The sequence below is a fragment of the Phocoena sinus genome, chromosome 11 (assembly GCF_008692025.1).
Source record: "Phocoena sinus isolate mPhoSin1 chromosome 11, mPhoSin1.pri, whole genome shotgun sequence".
Taxonomy (NCBI): Eukaryota; Metazoa; Chordata; class Mammalia; order Artiodactyla; family Phocoenidae; genus Phocoena; species Phocoena sinus.
The window spans coordinates 90,559,131-90,579,959 of NC_045773.1; the positions used below are offsets into that span (position 1 = coordinate 90,559,131).

Sequence of the window (20,829 nt, forward strand, 5' to 3'; positions counted from 1 at the left end):
AGAGCATGGGCTCTAGGTGTATGGGCTTCAGCAGCTGTGGCACATGGGCTCAGTATGAGCACAGGCTCAGTAGTTCTGGCGCATGGTCTTAGTTGCTCCGCGGCATGTGAGATCTTCCCACACCAGGGCTTGAACCCAAGTCCCCTGCATTGGCAGGCAGATTCTTAACCACTGCCACCAGAGAAGTCCCACCCCTCTCACTTCTGATAAATTGATTCAACAACTGACTTTTCTAGTCACATAAAAACACTTCTAAAATTATGTGAGCTGAGTTATGAAGTATCACAGAGATTGGTGCTTGTAGCATCTCCCCATAGCATTCTTGACTTTCTTTGGTTTGGAAGAGCAGATACAGTTATCTGATTTTTTTTTTTTCCTCCAAAGAAACAGCAACAGTTTGTACTTCAGCTTTGTAAAAGCAGTTGAAGAGGTTTTGGCAGTATTTTACAGTCTTTTAAAATAGAAAAGCCCCTTAAAGCTCCTTAATTTCTTTAACCAAGACTTCAGAGGTTCTTAACTGAACTTCAAGGTTCTCAACTTGGGCTACACATTGAAATCACCTGGAAGCTTTCAAAAACAGGCCTTGGGGGCTTCCCTGTTGGCACAGTGGTTAAGAATCTGCCTGCTAATGCAGGGGACATGGGCTCGAGCCCTGGTCTGGGAAGATCCCACATGCCGCAGAGCAGCTAAGCCTGTGTGCCACAACTACTGAAGCCCGCGTGCCTAGAGCCCATGCTCTGCAACAAGAGAAGCCACCGCAATGAGAGGCCCACAAACCGCAATAAAGAGTAGCCCTCGTTCGACGCAATTAAAGAAAGCCCGTGTGCAGCAACGAAGACCCAACGCAGCAATAAATAAATTAAAAATAAAAACATAAAAACACAAACCAGGCCTGGGCCCCACCCCCAGAGACTCTGATTTAACTGGTCTGGGGGTGGCCTGGGTTTCGGGGGGAATTGGAAAAGCTCCCAGGTGCAGATTTTAATCATTGCTACAATGGTAGTTTAACATCCTTTAGGACAGTTGTTTCTGCCAGGGACAGCAAACCATTAGGGAAGAAATAATGCTCAGCTGCAGGAGCTTCCAGCCCTCACTTCTCCTTCTTGACCCTGTGTATGCCCTCCCCTAAAAGAAATGTATAAAGGCTTTGGAATTATAATGACCTTGGTTCAAATCTTTGCTCTGACACTTTATGAGGCCTTGAGCAAACTACTTAACCAAAGCCTTGGTCTCCTCATCTGTAAATCAGAGATAGTAATACTTACAGCTTATAGGCTACAGGAGAGGTGACGTCTTAAACCTCTGGCACGTGGGATGGACACAATAAATGGAAGTGATTATTATTATTACTATTATTCAGTTAGCTCAGATGGGGGTAAAAAAGATGTTCTCTGTAATACGTAATATTCATTTGCCTCAAACAAGCAGTCTGTGTATTTAAGATAAGAGAGGCTCCAAATAAACATCCACGTAGGCTAACAGGATTTTAGGGTTACGGGAGTCTAAATTAGGTCATCTAGTTCAGGTTTTTGACAGACTCAGCTAAGTGGGTCACATTCAGTATTTTAAAAAAGTAACTGAAATAGAATAGAAAATATCAGAGGGCATGTCATGTATAAGGCTGGGTGTTTTTTTTTTTTTTGGCCACACCGTGCCACACGTGGGATCTTAGTTCCCCAGCAAGGGAGAGTAAAGGCTCAGGTCTGGATGAGACTGCTTGGGTTGAAGTCCTTGCAAGTCAGTGTACTAAGCTCTAGAACTTTAAACAAGTGGCCAAACTTGTCTATGATTCCGTGATCACATCTCCAAAATACTGTTGATAATGGCACTCACTTCTCATGGCTGTTAGAAGGAGTAAATGAGAAGAACATGTCCGTGCTTGGTAAGGAGGCAGGTACATTGTGAGTGCTCGACAAATAGCAGGAGACCTCAAAGACATCTGCCAGTTTAAAAATCTCTGATTGACAAGATTCACTGACCAGCTCTTTCCTATCACTGACATGCAAAGTCAGGAAAAACATTTTCTAACTGAGATCTGCAGCTGGAGAGGCATGTTTTTGTTTGGGAGAAACAAAAAGAAATACAGGGAAAGAAAGCAAAGCGTTCTTAAAGTTCTCAGTGGACTTTTTTTTTCCTGTTTTATTGAGAAATAATTGACATACATCACTGTATAAGTTTAAGGTATAAATATATGCAAATCAAACCAGCATGATGGTTTGATTTACATATACTGTGAAATGATTACTACAATAGGTTTAGTTAATTAATATCCGTCATCTGATAGATACAATAAAAAGAAAAGGAAAAAGAGTTTCCCCCTGTGATGAGAACTCTTGGGATCTACTCTTTTAACAACCTTCCTACATATCATATAGCAGTGTTAGCTATAGTCGTTACGCTGTACAGTACATCCCTAGTACTTATCTGTAACTGAAAGTTTATACCTTATGACCAGCTTCCTCTGACTCCCCCTTCCCCCCAGCCCCCAGTTCTGGTAACCACAAATCTCTCTTTTTCTGAGTTTGGTGGGGTTTTGTTTGTTTGTCTAGATTCCACATATAAGTGAGATCATACAGTATTTGTCTTTCTCTGACTTACTTCACTTAGCATAATGTCTACAAAGTTAGTGGACTTTCAAAATTCTTCCATACTGAAGGAGGTGAAAAACAAAAAAAGGTTGCTGCAGAAGCTAGCCAGGTCTTGTGGAAAATTCATGAATACCCTTCCACCTTCTCACTTTCCCTTCTGGCCATTACAAAGGAAAGGTCTCATAGGTGTGACAGGAAGACCCTGAATCAGGGTTGTTATGGGCTGAATGTGTCCTTCCCAAATTCAAATACTGAAGCCCTAACCCCCAGGACCTCAGAATGTGAGTGTATTTGGAGGCAGGGTCTTTAAAGAGGTGCTTCAGTTAAAATGACGTCATGAGGGTGGACCCTAAACCAATATGACAGGTGTTCTTATAAGAGATGAGGATGCACACACTCACAAGGGAAGACCATGTGAGGACACAGGGTGAAGACAGCCGTCTGCAAGCCAAGGAGAGGGGCTTCAGAAGCAACCAACCCTACTGACACCTTGATCTCGGACTACCAATCTCCAGAATTGTGAGAATATACATTTCTGTTGTTTAAGCCACCCAGTCCGTGGTACTTTGTTCTGGCAACATTGGCAAACTAATATGAGGGTGTAATGACAGTACAGGAAAAGCAAACAAACACCCCCAAACTCTCAACAAAGAAACAAAACCCCTCTAAACAGTCCCTGACCCAAACACAGCTCTTCCATTTTCTTGGTGAATGACTGCTAAAGTCAGGTTTAAATGCCCTCCCTGCAATTTCACTCTTTAGAAGGGGAACACTTCCCTCTTCAAGGGATTCTTTTTAGTCCAAATTCAACACCCAATCAAAGGTGCATTATATAGGTTTTCCCAGAAGGCAGCTGAGTATTAATTATGGCAACACTAGTAAAAAGCATCCTAATTTTCTCCAGTGATTTGCTCAGCCATGATGTTCTTTTCTTTTTTTTACATCTTTATTGGAGTATAATTGCTTTACAATGTTGTGTCAGTTTCTGCTGTATAACAAAGTGAGTCAGCTATAGGTATACATATATCCTCATATCCCCTCCGTCTTGCGCCTCCCTCCCAATCCCACCCCTCTAGGTGGTCACAAAGCACCGAGCTGATCTTCCTGTGCTATGCTACTAGCTATCTATTTTACATTTGGTAGTGTATATATGTCCATGCTACTCTCTCACTTTGTCCCAGCTTCCCCTTCCCCCCTCTCCATGTCCTCAAGTCCATTCTCTACATCTGCGTCTTTATTCCTGTCCTGCCCCTAGGTTCAGCAGAACCATTTTTTTTTTAGATTTCATATACATGGTTAGCATATGGTATTTGTTTTTCTCTTTCTGACGTACTTCATTCTGTATGAGAGACTCTAGGTCCCTCCACCTCACTACAAATAACTCAGTTTCATTTCTTTTTAAGCCATGATATTCTTGATGTAATGACACTTTTGAGAAAGGCCAGAATATCTGAATTGTTAGTGATATCTGGCCTACTGCCCCAAGGGGAAAAAGAACCAGAAACTGTATATTTACAATGTTAGATAGATTTATTAAGGCCATCTTTGTTTATCTCTAACTTCACAAGAACAAACTCTGAAGTCTGAGGAGACAGAGTATTCTGGAAGATATTTTATATCGGTTATCTGATGAAAGCACCAAAAAGACTGAGAAAGTTTCCTTCTGCCTTAGTTTGGCAATTGCGTGAAGAATTGTCCTCATTAAAAAAAAAAAAAGTAATGCTGAGAGGACTAAGTACAACGGCTATGTGCACCACCCTACTAAGCAGTGCAGCTTTATTCTGTGCCAACAGATTTCTCGTGTACTTTAAAGGAGGCTTACATTCTCCAGCTCATCCTGAACTTTCACAGCTGCAATCAAAAACACAGAGAGAGGGCTTCCCTGGTGGCGCAGTGGTTGACAGTCCGCCTGCCGATGCAGGGGACACGGGTTCGTGCCCCAGTCCAGGAAGATCCCACACGCCAAGGAGCGGCTGGGCCCGTGAGCCATGGCCGCTGAGCCTGCGCGTCCGGAGCCTGTGCTCCGCAACGGGAGAGGCCACAACAGTGAGAGGCCCGCGTACCGGAAAAAAAAAAAAAAAAAAAAAACCCATGGAGAACATTCGAGTTATGGTGTGATTTCCATCAAGGCTGACTGTATGGGATATCAGAAGAAAAGTGAATTGCGGGGCGGTGGGCGTCTGTTAGAGGAACTTCCACTTGTTTAAGTATTAAGCATGTATTAAGCATACTCAATAAATACAGGTTGAATTGCACTGATGTCAATTAACGCTACAAAAGGGCTTTCCACTGATGGGAGATAAATTTCAGAGGCATCCTGGGTTTTTTTCAATGGTGTGCATTGGTGGTAGCTTTTCAGACACAGCTAAAAGCTAGTGTGCTTTGGAATGACTTTAAATCGGCCAATTTAACGTAGGTCTCACGCAGATTTTTTTTTTTAACTTATCACTCAGGTTTCTTTTATTCTGAGAGACTTTTCCCTGAAAGAAAATCATTTTTTAAGACTCATGTGAAGGTTAGCTGAAAAATCTCCCTTGCCCTCCCCCAGGTTTCTGTGGCTTTAACAGAAGGTCAAAATGGCCAAACTGGAGAAGATGCATGTGCAAATTGCAAGTTTCAGCGAGTGTTTCCAAGCACTATCTTAGCTTAATGGGACTGTACTTTGGAGAGTATTTCAGGACTCCATGTCTTTATGACCCTAGTTTCTGCTTTAAAGTTGAAGAGTTGAGACCCATTATCAGCTTCATCTCAGTTTATCAGCAAGCTCTGTAGAAACTTTACCCAAAAAGGAAAACCAAATTCCCACTCATGCTTTTTTGTAAGGGGATGGAACGAATTCTGGGAGTTTGACCTCAAAGATGTGTCATTGAGTAAACCGAAATAAGCTTGTTATTTCTGGAATCCATGGTTCTTGTGTAGTTTCTACATCAGATAGAAAATGGATCAATCTGCTATTATTTCTTTTAAAATAATTTCTTTTTCTGATTACATGCTCTTTGTGAAACATTGGAAAATAAAGATGGAAAAACATAAGTAAACAATAAACGTCCTTAATTCCACCACACAGAGAAAAACACTGCTAAATGGTGATTTTTTTCTTGTAGGTGTAATTATCAGAGATATCTTCAAAACTAATAACTTTAAAAATAATGGCTGTTAAGACCATAAGGAATAATCGTAAGAGCTGAATTTAAGCAGTTCAGTTAAAACAAGCAAGCACAAAAACAAATAAAAACCCATCAGTATATTGGCAAGTTCTCTGAAACGCTATCATTTTTAGAAAGGATGTTTTAAATACAAATACTACAAAGACATTACTGTTACAACTCAGGAAAACTTAATAGCATTAAAGTAAAAATTGGACTTTTTAATATTTGACTCCCACCTTCATTAAAAAATTCTAAGAAAGCTTATATCAAGCAGTACATCTTAGCCAACCATACTACCAAATATCAACGACTATTACTTTGGCTTAGTTGTTTTTGTATAAAGTTTTACCAGTTGATTCCATGTGAGTGCATATGAGTATATAGCACAGAAAACATATGGAAAGATACTCATCAAAGTTTTTATTTAATTGTATTGCCTTATCCATATATTTAAAATTTTCTAATATGTATATGCATTTCTTTTGTAATGAAGGGAAAAGTTTTAAAACATACTAACCAGTTTTGTACCTTCAATGGTAGAAAAAAATTTCATATAGGTGCTATTAAATTTATAGATATCAAATAATATTAAGACTCTTTCTCAGCATTAGCGAAGTAGCTTCAGGAAAACATGTTCAGAAATTATCAGAATAAATTATTCAGCTGAAGAAGAATAGTTAACATTTTTTTCAGGCAAAGGTTATCCAAATCAGGAACAGTGTTTGCTTCTAAAAATATACCATTTGGGCACATTCTAATAAATGAAGCAATTGTTTTCATCATTTTAAGTCAAAAGCAAACTTTTTTAATCAGAAATGCTAATTTGCATTAACTTGCTTTGGTGCAATTGTAGATATTTCTCTAGACTAATTTCCCTTCATTGTTCCTCTAATATAAAAATTTTCCACTGTCCAGAAACATTTTGGAGGTTTCAGAATATCCTCACGATAATACTTTCAGAAACATTTGTACATTTAAGACAACTTGAAAATTTAAAACATTTGCAAAACTGTCACAGAAATCAATCTAAATAAATAAAACTGAGATCCATGAATGTACATGATGCTATGGTAGCTGCCATTGTATTGCATTATGACAAATCCCTCAGAAAATATTTTTATATGTTCTTAAGGCTTTACATTCCATATATATGTCTTATTTTATGATTGTTAAACTCTCTTAAAAGTACACTCAAGGGGCTTCCCGGGCAGTCAAGTGGTTAAGACCCCACATTCCCAATGCAGGGGTCACGGGTTCGATCCTTGGTCAGTGAACTAAGATCCCGCATGCGGAACGGTGCGGCCAAACAAACAAACAAAACAAAAATACACTCAAGAATCCCAAAGGCTTTTTTTGCTTTCATTCCTTAAAAATCATTCTTAAAGAATTAAATTCTGCCATTTGCAACAACATGGATGGACCTGGAGGGTATTATGCTTAAAGAAATAATTCAGACAAAGAAATACAAATACTATATGTTTTCACTTACATATGGAATCTAAAAATTTTTTAAATGAATGAATATAACAAAACAGAAACAGACTCATAGATACAGAGAACTGGTTACCAGAGGGGAGAAAGGGAGGAGGAGCAAGATGGGGAAGGGAATTAAGAGGTAGAAACTATTAGGTATAAAATAAATAAGATACAAGCATGTAAAGTACAGTGCAGGGAATATAGCCAGTATTTTATAATAACTTTAAATGTAATATAATCTATAAAAATATCTAATCACTATATTGTACACTGAAAATAATATAACGTAAATCAACTAAACTTCAATTAAAAAAAATCATTCTTGGGACTTCCCTGGTGGCGCAGTGGTTAAGAATCCGCCTGCCAATGCAGGGGACATGGATTCGATCCCTGGTCCGGGAGGATCCCACATGCTGAGGAGCAACTAAACCCGTGAGCCACAACTACTGAGACTGCACTCTAGAGCCCGCGAGCCACAACTACTGAAGCCCACGAGCCACAACTACTGAAGCCCGCACGCCTAGAGCCTGTGCTCCCCAACGAGAGAAGCCACCACAATGAGAAGCCCGCGCACAGCAACGAAGAGTAGCCCCCACTCACCACAGCTAGAGAAAGCCCACACTCAGCAACGAAGACCCAATGCACCCAAAAATAAATAAATCTTAAAAAAAAATCATTCTTAAAGAGTAAAAGGAATGAACTGCTTTCCAGAATGAACTGCATTGTCCTGATACTTATGAGAGAAGCTTCCAACATGCATAAACTCCTACTTAAATTTTTAATACAAATCTATCAACAACCATTATACTCGTCAGCACATTTTTTCCCAGTAATAATATTTGAAAAACAAACTATTTCAGACATAACAGAAAAGCATACAAAGTAATGACAAGCACCCATATACGTGAAACATAATTTAATATTGCATTGGGGCCCAGGATCATTCCTATGATATCCCTTTACTGACATTTGCCAAAAAAAACAGCTGGAAATGCAGAGGTCTGGAGCCTGGGACACAGAACTATTCAGATAGAACCTCAGGGGTAGCACTGAAGCTTGATGTCAAATTGTTGTATTTTTCTCATAAAGGTAGAACAGTTGCAAATTGGGCATTTTTAGTGTAGTCTTTTCTGCCAAAGGATTCAGCAAACCAGCTAACAGCTAAACAGCCTTCTCCAAAGTCATTTTTTTAAAAAACTATTCAGGTAACAATTTACACTGTTGCTTATCAATATATTTAAACCTCTCAGAATCATGCAAAGCCTTATTTAGGATTTTGGGGCCACTGACCCAATGAACAATGGACACTTCTTTGTCAGTTCCCACTTCCTGTTTTCAGTCTTTGCCACTGTTCACAAGTGTGAGCCCCACCTGTCATCATTTTTAGTTTTTGTGCGCAGTATCTGGGGAAGCCCTCGCTCTAGAACCTACAATTTATTCATCAGAACAAGAACACAGTTCTGCTGATGTGATACGTGGGCCACAATTTTCTCTAAGCTCTCAATGTTTGACTTGTCTCAGAATGGTAGGTATGTGATATAAAAAGTCAAGTTCAATGGCTATCTAAATGTATACACAGTAACCCAAATAGTTTGTATCCTTACAATATCTCATCTCCTGAATCTTACTGCAACAACAGGGGTCAGAAGACGACAGAAACGAACAAACAACATTAACTGTTCCTCAGAATGAGAGTTATAGTTTTCATTATAGTTGTTCTGTTAGGAAGAGAATTTCATTGATAGTACAGGAAGATAATAGTCCAATCAGAGAAAATACATCTTTTCCATTCATTCATGTGTTGGCTAACGACTGTACGTGGGACACATACAAAGCTCTAGTGTCTCTCTCTTGTATGACTGGACTTGACAAAATGGGTTCCTAGAAAATGCTAGGTTCATGGCAGGGACTTGGCATTAGCTACATTATTTGAGAGCCGGGAAGGAAGCAGTGGGTTAATAATGGGCAATGACAAATAAAGACATACGAAATCATGGCAGAGAGAAACCAGAAGGGAAAATTAAGTTGAAAATCAAAAACTTAACCTGGTTACCCACAGTAAGCATAAGAGAATAGATTGGATGGTTGAGAAGAATCTCATCTTGTACTTTGTCATTGTTTCAGCTTATTTTATGGACCCAGCTGAAAAGACATCAACTTTCCCTCTCTCTGGGTAGGTACTATCTGGCTTCTGACAGTGATAAATTTTATAATCACCCACAATTTTACTTTATGGGATTCTGAACATTAAAGCTGAACAGTAGATCTCACTGTGCTTTACTTAATCGCACAGGGACTTCACTAACAATTTCTAAAGTTGGAGAGAATTGCCAAAACCATTCAAATTTACCAGCTTTATAAAATCTAAAACAATATACTGTGATCAGAAATTAGTTCTCTGAGATAGAAAAAAAATCTGAACTGCTGTAAGTTTTTAAAAATTGAAGTACAGTTGATTTACAATGTTGTGTTGGTTCCTGGTGTACAGCAGTGATTCATTATACATATATTATTTTTCATATTCTTGTCCATTATGTTATTACAAGATATTGAATATAGTTCCCTGTGCTATAGAGCAAGAACTTGTTGTTTACCTAGTTTATATATAGTAGTTTATATCTGTTAATCCCAAACTCCTAATTTATCTCTCCCCCTCCCCGAAGTGCTATAAATTTTTGTCTACCAACGTCGGAGTATTAACTGTATGCCATTCACCATGTTGATTGGTTTTCCCCAGTTCTGTCCACTTTGTAACGATAAATCTCAGTTTAAACTACCAAAGTCATCACTTGAAGGATCCCTGTGCAGTCAACTGCATTTACTGGGTCACTGTCTTTCCCCTAGATATGTGGCCCATGGTAGAGGGATGGCCAGATCTTCTCTTCGGGATTCATTTATGCAGAATATTGCTGAGATGATGTAATCCTACAGTTTCCAGTTCAACCTCAGAAGGTGCAAAAAATGTCAACAACTGCTCTGTAAGTCTTAAGACATCCCATGGGGTGGATTTGCCATTATTGTACCAAGCTACTGATACAGAGTTCCAATCGTCCTTAATAAGAAAGGAGCTTTCTCTTTTACGGTTACCACAACCTTTTTCAGATTCTACCGTTCGCTGTTCTCAAGAGCCGTGCTTCCCACAGTGCATCCAACAGAGCCCCAGCCCTGGTTCGGTGAACAGCTCAACACAAACCGTCTTCCTGATCCATGGAGTTTGAAGGAATTCTGCATATGGCATCTCCCTTCTGGCAACTCATGATCCACCTCAGAATACTAAAGGAGTTACTACCGAAGTCCATATATCTTGTTTACCCTGATGTCTCTCAAGTTTTTTTGCCCACAGAACCTTTGATTCACACCTCCCTCCCACCCCCCCCACTGGTTTTCTGTGGACCAGACTCTGGGAAAGGTTGCCAGCAGAAGCCTGTGAAGTGGCTTCAGGGAGTCACAGGGGTCTGCCGGGCTGCTTACCGTGTGTTCATTTTTCCTCTTCCTCTCCAGTTATCCTTGCTCATTACCACGGAAACACTTTCAAGGGCATTCAATGGAGGCAAAGAAGTCTCTTCTCTCTCATTTCCAACACACACACACACACACACACACACACACACACACACACACGCGCGCACGCGGAGCGGCTGTTTTCAGGAGCTATAATCATCTCTGAGAGGATGGCTGGCACAACCCTCCCCCTCCGCACTGAGGTTTTATCTTCTGTTGGTGTCTCACAGTCAGTCTTTTTTTGGCCAGCCCTGCCCGCACTCCTAATCACCACTGGCAGGTAGAATCTCCTTTGTCCTTATCTTCTCTGTTTTCTCTTTCTCCTTGCACACATCTAACCTTGTGCTTGGAAAGGCAGACCATTTAGAAACAATGCCACCCAATCACAGTATTCCTTCTGCAGAGCAAACTGATGGCTAATGACATTTATTTGCCTTTAGTCTTCAAGTCTTGAGCTATCTTTTCTCTTTGTGCTGCCCCACGGCCATGGGATGCTTCTTTACTACCCAAGAGGGATTCTGACTGCTTCCAAGTCCAGAAGCGTCCCACAGCTTTTCCTGATGTAAGGCTCCCTTATACCATAGATCACATGCACTCAAAGTCTGATCAGTGCTGGTAGGTTGCTGTGCTTGGTTTATCACATTGACCCCAAAGGGAAAGCATGGCTAACAGCATGTGTGAAGCTAGCAAAAAACGTGACGTACATCCAGAATTCCTTTCTATGAGGCACGTGCAGGAAGACCGTTCTTCGATCTTTGGCTCAGTTATTAGATATAAAGCCTACAGCTCTTGACTATGTAATAAAATGGAGATGACTGTGTCACCATATCTCTAAAGATATATCTAAAGATTGCTACCTGTTGGTCCACTTGCTTCTTCATTTATTCAACAAATATATACTGAGTGCCATCTATGCGCCACGGCTGGTCAAAAGAGGTGGAGTAGAGCAGTAAACAATACAGGTAATTCACAGCAGTAAACAACATAATGACTCCTAGGTCCCCACCCTCTTTTGTCCAAGTATGGTGGGGAGTGTAGTAGTCAGGGTTTTCCATAGAAACAGCACCAACAGGATGTGACTACATATATAGTTTTATAAGGAATTGGCTCATGTGATTATGGGGGCTGACAAGTCCCCAAGATTTGCAGACTGAGGCAGCAAGCTGGAGACCCGGGAAAACTGATAAACGTTTAAGTTTTCCCACCTGAAAGCCAGCAGGCTTGAGACCCAGAAAACTGATGTTCAGTTTGAGTCCAAAGGCAGGAAAAAGCTGATGTCCCAGTTTGAAGGCAGTCAGGCAGGAGGAATTCTCCCTTACTCAGGGGAGGGTCAGCTTTTTTGTTCTATTCAGGCCTTCAACCCATCGGATGGGGCCCACACACATGAGGGTGCTTTATCCAGTCTACTGATTTAAACGTTAATCTCATCCAAAAACATGCTCACACAAACACCCAGAATAATGTTTGACCAAATATCTGGGCATCCCATGGCCCGGGCAAGTTGACATATAAGATGAATGATCACAGGAGGAGATAGACAGTAAACATAATGAATAACTAAATTAAATGGTATGTTAGTTGTTAAAAGCCATAAGGGAAAAAAAAATAAAGTCAAGTGAAGGGAATCAGAAATATATGTGGGGGATGAGTTTCAATTTAAAATAGGGACAGACCAGACACTATAAAACTCTCAGAGGAAAACATAGGCAGAGTACTCTATGACATAAATCACAGCAAGATCCTTTTTGACCCACCTCCTAGAGAAATGGAAATAAAAACAAAAATAAACAAATGGGACCTAATGAAACTTAAAAGTTTTTGCACAGCAAAGGAAAACATAAACAAGATGAAAAGACAACCCTCAGAATGGGAGAAAATATTTGCAAATGAAGCAACTGACAAAGGATTAATCTCCAAAATTTACAAGCAGCTCATGCAGCTCAATATCAAAAAAACAAACAACCCAATCCAAAAATGGGCAGAAGACCTAAATAGACATTTCTCCAAAGAAGATATACAGGTTGCCAACAAACACATGAAAGGATGCTCAACATCACTAATCATTAGAGAAATGCAAATCAAAACCACAATGAGATATCATCTCACACCAGTCAGAATGGCCATCATCAAAAAATCTACAAACAGTAAATGCTGGAGAGGGTGTGGAGAAAAGGGAACCCTCTTGCACTGTCGGTGGGAATGTAAATTGATACAGCCACTATGGAGAACAGTATGGAGGTTCCTTAAAAAACTACAAATAGAACTACCATACAATCCAGCAATCCCACCAGTGGGCATATACCTTGAGAAAACCATAATTAACAATGTTAATTGCAGCTCTATTTACAATAGCCAGGACATGGAAGCAACCTAAGTGTCCATCGAAAGATGAATGGATAAAGGTGTGGCACATATGTACAGTGTACTCAGCCATAAAAAGAAATGAAATTGAGTTATTTGTAGTGAGGTGGATGGACCCAGAGTCTGTCATACAGAGTGAAGTAAGTCACAAAGAAAAAAATAAATATGATATGCTAACACATATACATGGAACCTAAAAAAAAAAAAAAAAAGGTTCTGAAGAACCTAGGGGCAGGACAGGGATAAAGACGCAGACGTAGAGAATGGACTTGAGGACACGGGGAGGTGGAAGGGTGAGCTGGGACGAAGTGAGAGAGTGGCATGGACATATATACACTACCAAATGTAAAACAGATAGCTAGTGGGAAGCAGCCACATAGCACAGGGAGATTTGCTTGGTGCTTTGTGACCACCTAGAGGGGTGGGATGGGGGGGTGGGATATGGAGGGTGGGAGGGAGACGCAAGAAGGAAGGGATATGGGGATATATGTATATGTATAGTTGATTCACTTTGTTATACAGCAGAAACTGACACACCATTGTAAAGTAATTATACTCCAATAAACATGTTTAAAAAAAAAAAAAATAGGGCCAGAGTCAGTCTCATTGAGAAGGTGATATTTGAAGAAATAGTTGGAGGAGGCATTAGCCACGTGGATATCTGGGGGAGGCAGATACAACCACTGCAAGAGGAAACAACTGTTGCAAAGTTCCTAAGGCTGGAATGTGTCTCCTGTGTTCAAGGACTGGCAAGCAGACCAGTGGAGCTGGATGAGTGAGGGGGAAAGTGGTGGGGTATGAGGTGGGAGAGGAAGCAGCAGGGAGCAGGGGCACAGACCATGAGGCTGTTGAGAGGACTCTGGCTTCTGTCCTGAATGAAATGGAAATCACCAGAGGGTTTTGAGCAGAAGAATGACATGGTGTGATTTTCTTTTATGAGAATCACTCTGGCTGTAGTATTGAGACTAGATTGTCAGGGGGGCAAGGGGTAATGTGGAAGCAGGGAGATCATATTTGAGACTTTGCAATAATTTGGATGAGAGATGAAGGTAGCTGCGACCAGAGTGACTACAGTGGAGATTGTGAGAAGTAGATTATGGACTGGAGGTGGGCTACCGAGCAAAGGAAGAGTCCAGAATGACTCTTCGGTTTTTGACCTGAGAGAATAGAAGGATGGAGTTGCCATCACTTGAGAAGGAGACATTGCAGAAGGAACAGGATTTAGCAAGAAGGCTAGGAGCTCAGATTCAGACACACTGTTTAATCTATCCTTAACCAACCTTTCCCAGGGGCCACAATGCACTACTATATTACCTGCAATGTGGCTGTTGATGTCCTTAACTTTTTCCCCCCAGCTGAGTCTTTTTCTGGTTTCCACTCGACAGTTTGCCTTTGCTTGGGAGCATCTTCTCACATTCTCAATTCAGTGTAACACAATGGATAAATGTGCTGCTTCTCACATATGAGAATGGTGCTTTTGGCCCCCAGTCAGCAAGGAGTGAGCTCTGTGCTGTTTCTCTCCTGGTGATGGCTTGTGCTGAGTCATCTGCTCTGGCAAGCAGCAACCATTTGTGAAGACAGCTAGCATGGATTATGAGTTTATTCTGTGGTTGGCGGTAAAATCATTTTTGTGAATTTGCCAGGCTGATTGCTCATTCTATCCTGAGACTAGCTGGCCCGTGGAGATATCAAATCTGTGGACCTGGCTTTATTTGTACCATATTTTAACTAATTGAGGTAATGGATGGAGACACACTGTTTAATACAGTTGATTTGGGGTAGACCCAATCATGTTATATGACTGTATGTTGGTGACCTAGCTTGCATTTTGATGCCAAATACAATGCTTGTCATGTGACAGGTGAGTGAATAAACAAATTAATGTTTAAGTGATAAATAAAAATGAACCTTCTGAGAAATCAGATGTGATCTGTGATCTGGGTAGCAGAAATAAACTTATCTACCTAAGATGGCAATATTTTATCCTGTTTTGATGTGTATTTTTTTATTCATAAGTGAACAAAATTATGAGACATTTTCTTTTACATCCTCCTCTTCTGTTTTCCTTCATAAACTTTTTTTTTTGGCTTGGTGTCCACTTACTCCAACCTCATCATGCTTTTTTTTTGTTCCTATAATCTGTTAAAATGTTTATTGAGCACCTATTATATGCCAGGTATAATCCTAGGTATATGGAACATATCAGTGAGAAAAGAAAGACCTCTCCTGTAGGGTTTACAAGCAGGGAACAGAGAGCAAACAATACACATAATAAATACATCATACTACGAAAAAAGGAGCAGAACAGGAAAAAGGGATCGGGGTGCTGTGGAGTTTTTAATTAATGTAAAAAGGCTGAAATAGAATTTTTGGCTGGCTGCAATATTTGACGGATCATTTGGTTCATTCTGTTTGATCTAGCCTGTCTGTCACATGCTAGCAGCTGATCAGAGTGGAATACGGAGCATCCATGAGGGCAAAACAGGAACTAGAAGGGGATAAAAGTTGCTTTTCCCCCCAGCTGTCTCACCTGAATTCAGCCACTCACAGGCTACATATAGTTCACTTTCAATTCCAGACACTCTTGACCTTGGCACATGATAGAGGAAAATATGCTTGCTGCTGATTAGAATTACAGAATAAAAGCCACCAGCTGCAGTTTCAAGTCCCCATTTGATCACCATGATGTCTTACCAATTTAGTTTTTTATTTTAGGCATCTTTTGTCAGCTCTGGGTCCTTCTGTTATCCAGCCCATAGAGTTACTTTACGAAATATCACCAGTTCCTTGTTTTTTTATGGTGACCCCAAAACAAAAAATTAAAATATGAATACATTGGCCAACATCTTAAGAGAAGTTGGTAAGTTTCAGAGAGGTAGAATATATAAACATTTTCCATAGTTGGTTTTAGAAGATTTCTCTGAATATCTAAGCTGTACCTTTGAAGCATCACACGTTAGCGTTGCAAAGTACAAAATATAATTCCGCAAAGGAGAGGCCGAAAGGCCAAACTCTTTCCTTCCTCCTGGTACACTGAACGTTCTTCCCAGAGGAAACATAGAGACAGGCTGGAGTTAAGCCAACGGGATTTGGTCCTCATCAGCAGGCCATGTTAGGAACCCCACAAAAGTCTGCACGAGCCCTTTGGGGTGAGTATCATCTGAGACTCAGTTTCAAGGGGAGGGAGGAAATGAAGTACTGATTGGCTACTATATATCAGACACTGTACTTTGTAGTCTATATGTTATTTAAACATCACAAAACCTTGGAAAGATTGGCATCATTATTCCTGTTTTATGAATGAAGGAACAACGTCAAAAAATACTTAGTGATTTGATTAAGATCATCTGGCCAGAACAGGGATTTCCACCTGGGTATGTTTGGCTCTCAAAGCTGATATTCTTAGGCATAATGAAAAAACAGGCATAATTGACTTTGGAGTAGAACACACCTGGGTTTAAACCACATCTTTCATGTGAGTTGGGGCTAACGCCCCTCTCTGATCCCCAGAGAGGATGCCTATGAAAGTGTCACCGGCAAAACCCATTAATAATTCCCGGGTAATAAAAATAGAATCTGGGTAATAAAATAAAGTCTAACCTTTTTTTCCCTTTGTGCTTAGTCTAGCTTCACTTGCTCACAGGGTGCTGTGTGCAGACCCGAGTTCTTGGTGCGAGACGGTTGTGCGGACACCTCATCTCGGGGCCGCGAGCTGAGATGTTGCGTCTGCATTGGGATCTAGAGCCACGAGCAGGGCGAACTCTGTCCCCTTCCCGCCGAGAACCCTAACACCTGTGCGCACCTCTCTACTCTTTGATCCAAGAGTAAAGCTTTCCTTTGCTTGTGAACCACACTCGGCCTCACTCTATTGGCGTGAGTGACACCAGGCAGGAGGACCCTTGTTGGGGACTGGAGAGGGTTGGAGAAAAAAGGAGTAATACTCATCTGTGAGGTTATGATGATGGCCAAATAAGATCACGTGTGCATAACATCTGATACAACAGAAGCCTAGAAATGGGAGCTTCTATTATTTTCATAATTATTTGAACATTTTACTGACCACAGATGCTGAAGAAACGATATGCCGTTGATAGCCAACAAAATGGAATTACTGCTTTAACATCATAATGGATAAAAGAACTGAGAGCAGAGTGCCCATGATACACAGTCAAAAGTGCGAGCCTACAATGGAAACTTAGGTCTCCTCTTCTTGAGAATCCCAGGCCATTTACCCACATGCTCCTGGTATATACTAGATCAGCTGGAGCACAGAGGGGGAGCTCTGACAATCTCTGGGGCACCGAGGGACAGTCCTTGGGAGAGGCTGCCCCAAATCAACGTCAGGCACACCCACATCACCTGAGGTGTGGACACCATGCTGGACTCCGAGAACTTTCACACTGTTGCCGGATGGCACCGGTACTGAATAGTAGATATTGTGTTGCTGATTCGTTTAAAGGCAGTTTCTCTTGTGGGTCATCAGTTTCATAAATTCTGGAATTAATATCAGTTTCTAGGCTTTCTCTATGTTTGTACGAGTGGGCCACAAGCAAAAGACGTGTCACCTTCTAGTAACAGAATGTCTTCATGGCGGGGGCACACCCTCTGGCATAAGAGGTAGCACAGCACACCTGGGCACAGGGTCATTCCTGGGTTCTAGTCTTGATTCTGCCCCTTATTAACCGACTGAATAGTATCCACCTCACAGGTGTCAAGCAACAGGTGCTCCGTATTCACTGACCCCCTCCCTCCCTACACTTCTGGAGGGTATAATGTGAGGTCAACTGTGGTAACTCAAAGTGCACACTTGAGTGACTCACACAAATCACTCTTCAGTGAGATGCCACGATGTGACTGATACGACGGTTTCTACCAGGATGGATGCTAATTCTTGCAATGACTTTGAAATGAAGTATTACTGTCTCCATTGTTCAGCAGAGGAAACTGAGGTTTAGGCGGGCTTAATAGTTTCTCTCTGGAATTAATGTTGGCTTGTAACCTGAATTTTTTTAAATAACAGGGTGTAGCATTCACTGAACAATCACTATTACTTCTCACAGTGACTACATTCCTGGCACTGTGCTGCTCAAGATGTAGGAGACAGGCGTGTGAACACATGGTCAGTGGCCGGGGGTGCTGTGCGACCGAGTCTCGGGAGGGTTGGGGGAGGGGCTGGTCTGAGGGGGCTGGGCATCAGGTGGGACAATCCAGGGGGGCCATGTTTGCTCATCTTTAAGGATGAGAAGAATTGTGAGGGGAAGGGGCATTCCAGGCTGACAGAACCGTAGACAAAAGTATCTCCCCTCCCCCAAAAAGCACAGAGGCATAAAAAAGTCAGGGTGTGCAGAAAAGAACAAATTTTCTTGGATGCCGTGGAATACAAATCCTGTGCTGGTGTTCTGGGTGGTGAGGCTGTCAAGACAGACAGGAAAGGGCTCTTGGGGCCCCACCTGCAATGCTGCGGAATGTGGATTTCAGTAAAGAGCCCTGGCAGGACTGTAAGCAGAGAAGGTAAGACTAACTAGTCTGGGAGGGAGGAGAGAGTCAGAGTGAGGTGCAGAGGGAAGCACCAAGCAGAGGCAGTCAGGCCAGTTAGGTAGGGGGCATTGACAGGGTTTGACGAGGGGCTGAGGCGGGCAGTGGCAAGGGCTACCGGGAGATGGGGACGGATCTAAAGGAACGTAGGACAAGCACGGACCTGTTTCTTCTCTGCTGTATCTCAAGCACCTGACACTTAGTAGGCACTCATCAACCAAGTGCTGAGCTGATGAAGGAGGGGAGTATGAAAACTGCTGGCAGAGGGACACACGGAGGATGATTCCAAGGCTCCTTGTCTGGAGGATGCTATTTAAAATGGCAACTGCCTTCTGCTAATGAAGTCCAGGAAAACCACAGGATTCCACAAGCAGAACAGAGATGGCCATGCCATCCACAGAAGCTCATTCTGGAAACCAGAGGCGACCACGAGAACATGCCACACAAGGACTTCCAGGTGTCCCGGGATTTATTTCCACAGGACGCAGAGTGAGAATTCACACACATCTTACCTGAACCTTCAGGGGAAGAGTGACCTCAGCTGGCCTTTGGGCTATGGTCACAGTCAGTAAGAGCAAGTGTTTTCAAATCCCTAGGCTATAATGATCCCACGTGATGGTATCTGGGGCTCTTTTATAAGAAGCAATCCTATAGTCTTTTTATGATGCCCTGGGCATGCTTAAATATTATAAGTTGTGTATTCTCGGTATTATTCTCTTGAAAATTTTAAATTATCAACACTCACAAATTCCTGGAGTTTTACTTCCCATCATTTTGTAGGATTTTTCTGTTATATTGGTTCTTAGAACATATTTGGCCACAAACATAGGAGTCTGCCAGATATAAGGGATGTTCAGGTTTTCAAGCTTTCACAGCACGCTGGCTCTGTGGATGGTGGGAACATGCACGTCCTCCCTCCTCATCCTCAGAAGCCCCTGCACTATGTGGAGGCCTGGCAGAGCCTGCATGCAAGTGTAGTTTCAAGGCGACTTCGAACAGCATTTGAAACAGGGAAAACGTGGTAAGGCTGGGAAGACCTGGCTGCCGTTCAGATTTTCCTTTCAAAATGCATATACTTTTTGGAAAACTGTGACCTTATTAATAGTTAACAACCCCTTTAGTTATCATTTGACCCTCTTCCAGAGTCAGTGGAAGTCAAGCAAGAGCAATAAGGCCCCCTGAACAAGAAAGAAGGAGGGGTGGATGGGAGGTAGGAGCTTGCCCTGCAGGAAAAGGGTGCTGAGAGGGTGAGGTCCAAACCCAGCATTCCCATGGTATCCCAGGGCTAGCCCTAGACCTGATTCTTAGAACCTGCACACTTGCTCTGTTGGGTCAGAGTATCATTGGTTACTGAGTCTGGCTGGGGAAAGCTGGGTGGCACTGGGAACCAGAGGCTTGTGCTCTGGGCTGGAAAGAGCCTAGCTGATCACTGCAGGTCTCTGGCAAGTTCTGTAACTGAACATCTGCGAGCTTTGATCTCTCCATCTGTAGATGGAGTATAACATTATTACCCATGCGCTCTAGCGTGACACTGTGAAAATTAATAGGTGATCAAAGAATTCTGAGATCCTTAAATTAAAAGGTCCCTCATAGATATTCACACAAAATGTCATCAGTACTTGTGCCATTTAAATTAGGATTGGGGGGAAAACCCAGAACTGGGAAATCTATTTAATTATTTCTATATGCCAGTCTACTTATCTCAAATGATTTCTCCATTGAACTCCCCCAACTTCACAAAACAAGTACTGTCCCTTCTCTATTGGCACTATTATTGTGAGTAGAGAAATTGGAACCAGCATTTGTGCCTTGCATTTTGGATTCATTCCGAAGAATCTTCACAGTAGAAAATCATAAAGAATGATTTTTCAAAGGCAGTGAAAGAAAACCACCTTTGGTTAAGAATAGTTTGGGTCAAGAGAAGCAACGGGATGTGGATCCCAAGAAAATGACACACTCCATCCTTCATCTGTACAGGGACAACTCCAGCTGTCCATAGGCAGCTGCTGAGTGGTCTCAAAAACATACTTCCTATGGGGTTTTCTTATTCTAGACAATTCTATGGTGCCGCCACACCCAAACCTCCTGGTCAGGTGCATATGTGTTGCTTGCACGGGACCCAGTTCCATATAAAGTTACCCCCACACTTGACAAACACAACACACATGCTCAGTCCCATATGGCTCCGACTTGATTTTTCTATCTGTAAAACACCAGGG

The 20,829-nt window shown here is 41.7% G+C and overlaps 1 protein-coding gene across 3 annotated transcripts in view; it reads right to left on the minus strand.

The window, feature by feature from the left end:
* CAP2 (cyclase associated actin cytoskeleton regulatory protein 2) overlaps positions 1–20,829 on the minus strand; it is a 138,607-nt gene that overhangs the window by 39,302 nt on the left and 78,476 nt on the right. The window lies entirely within an intron of this gene.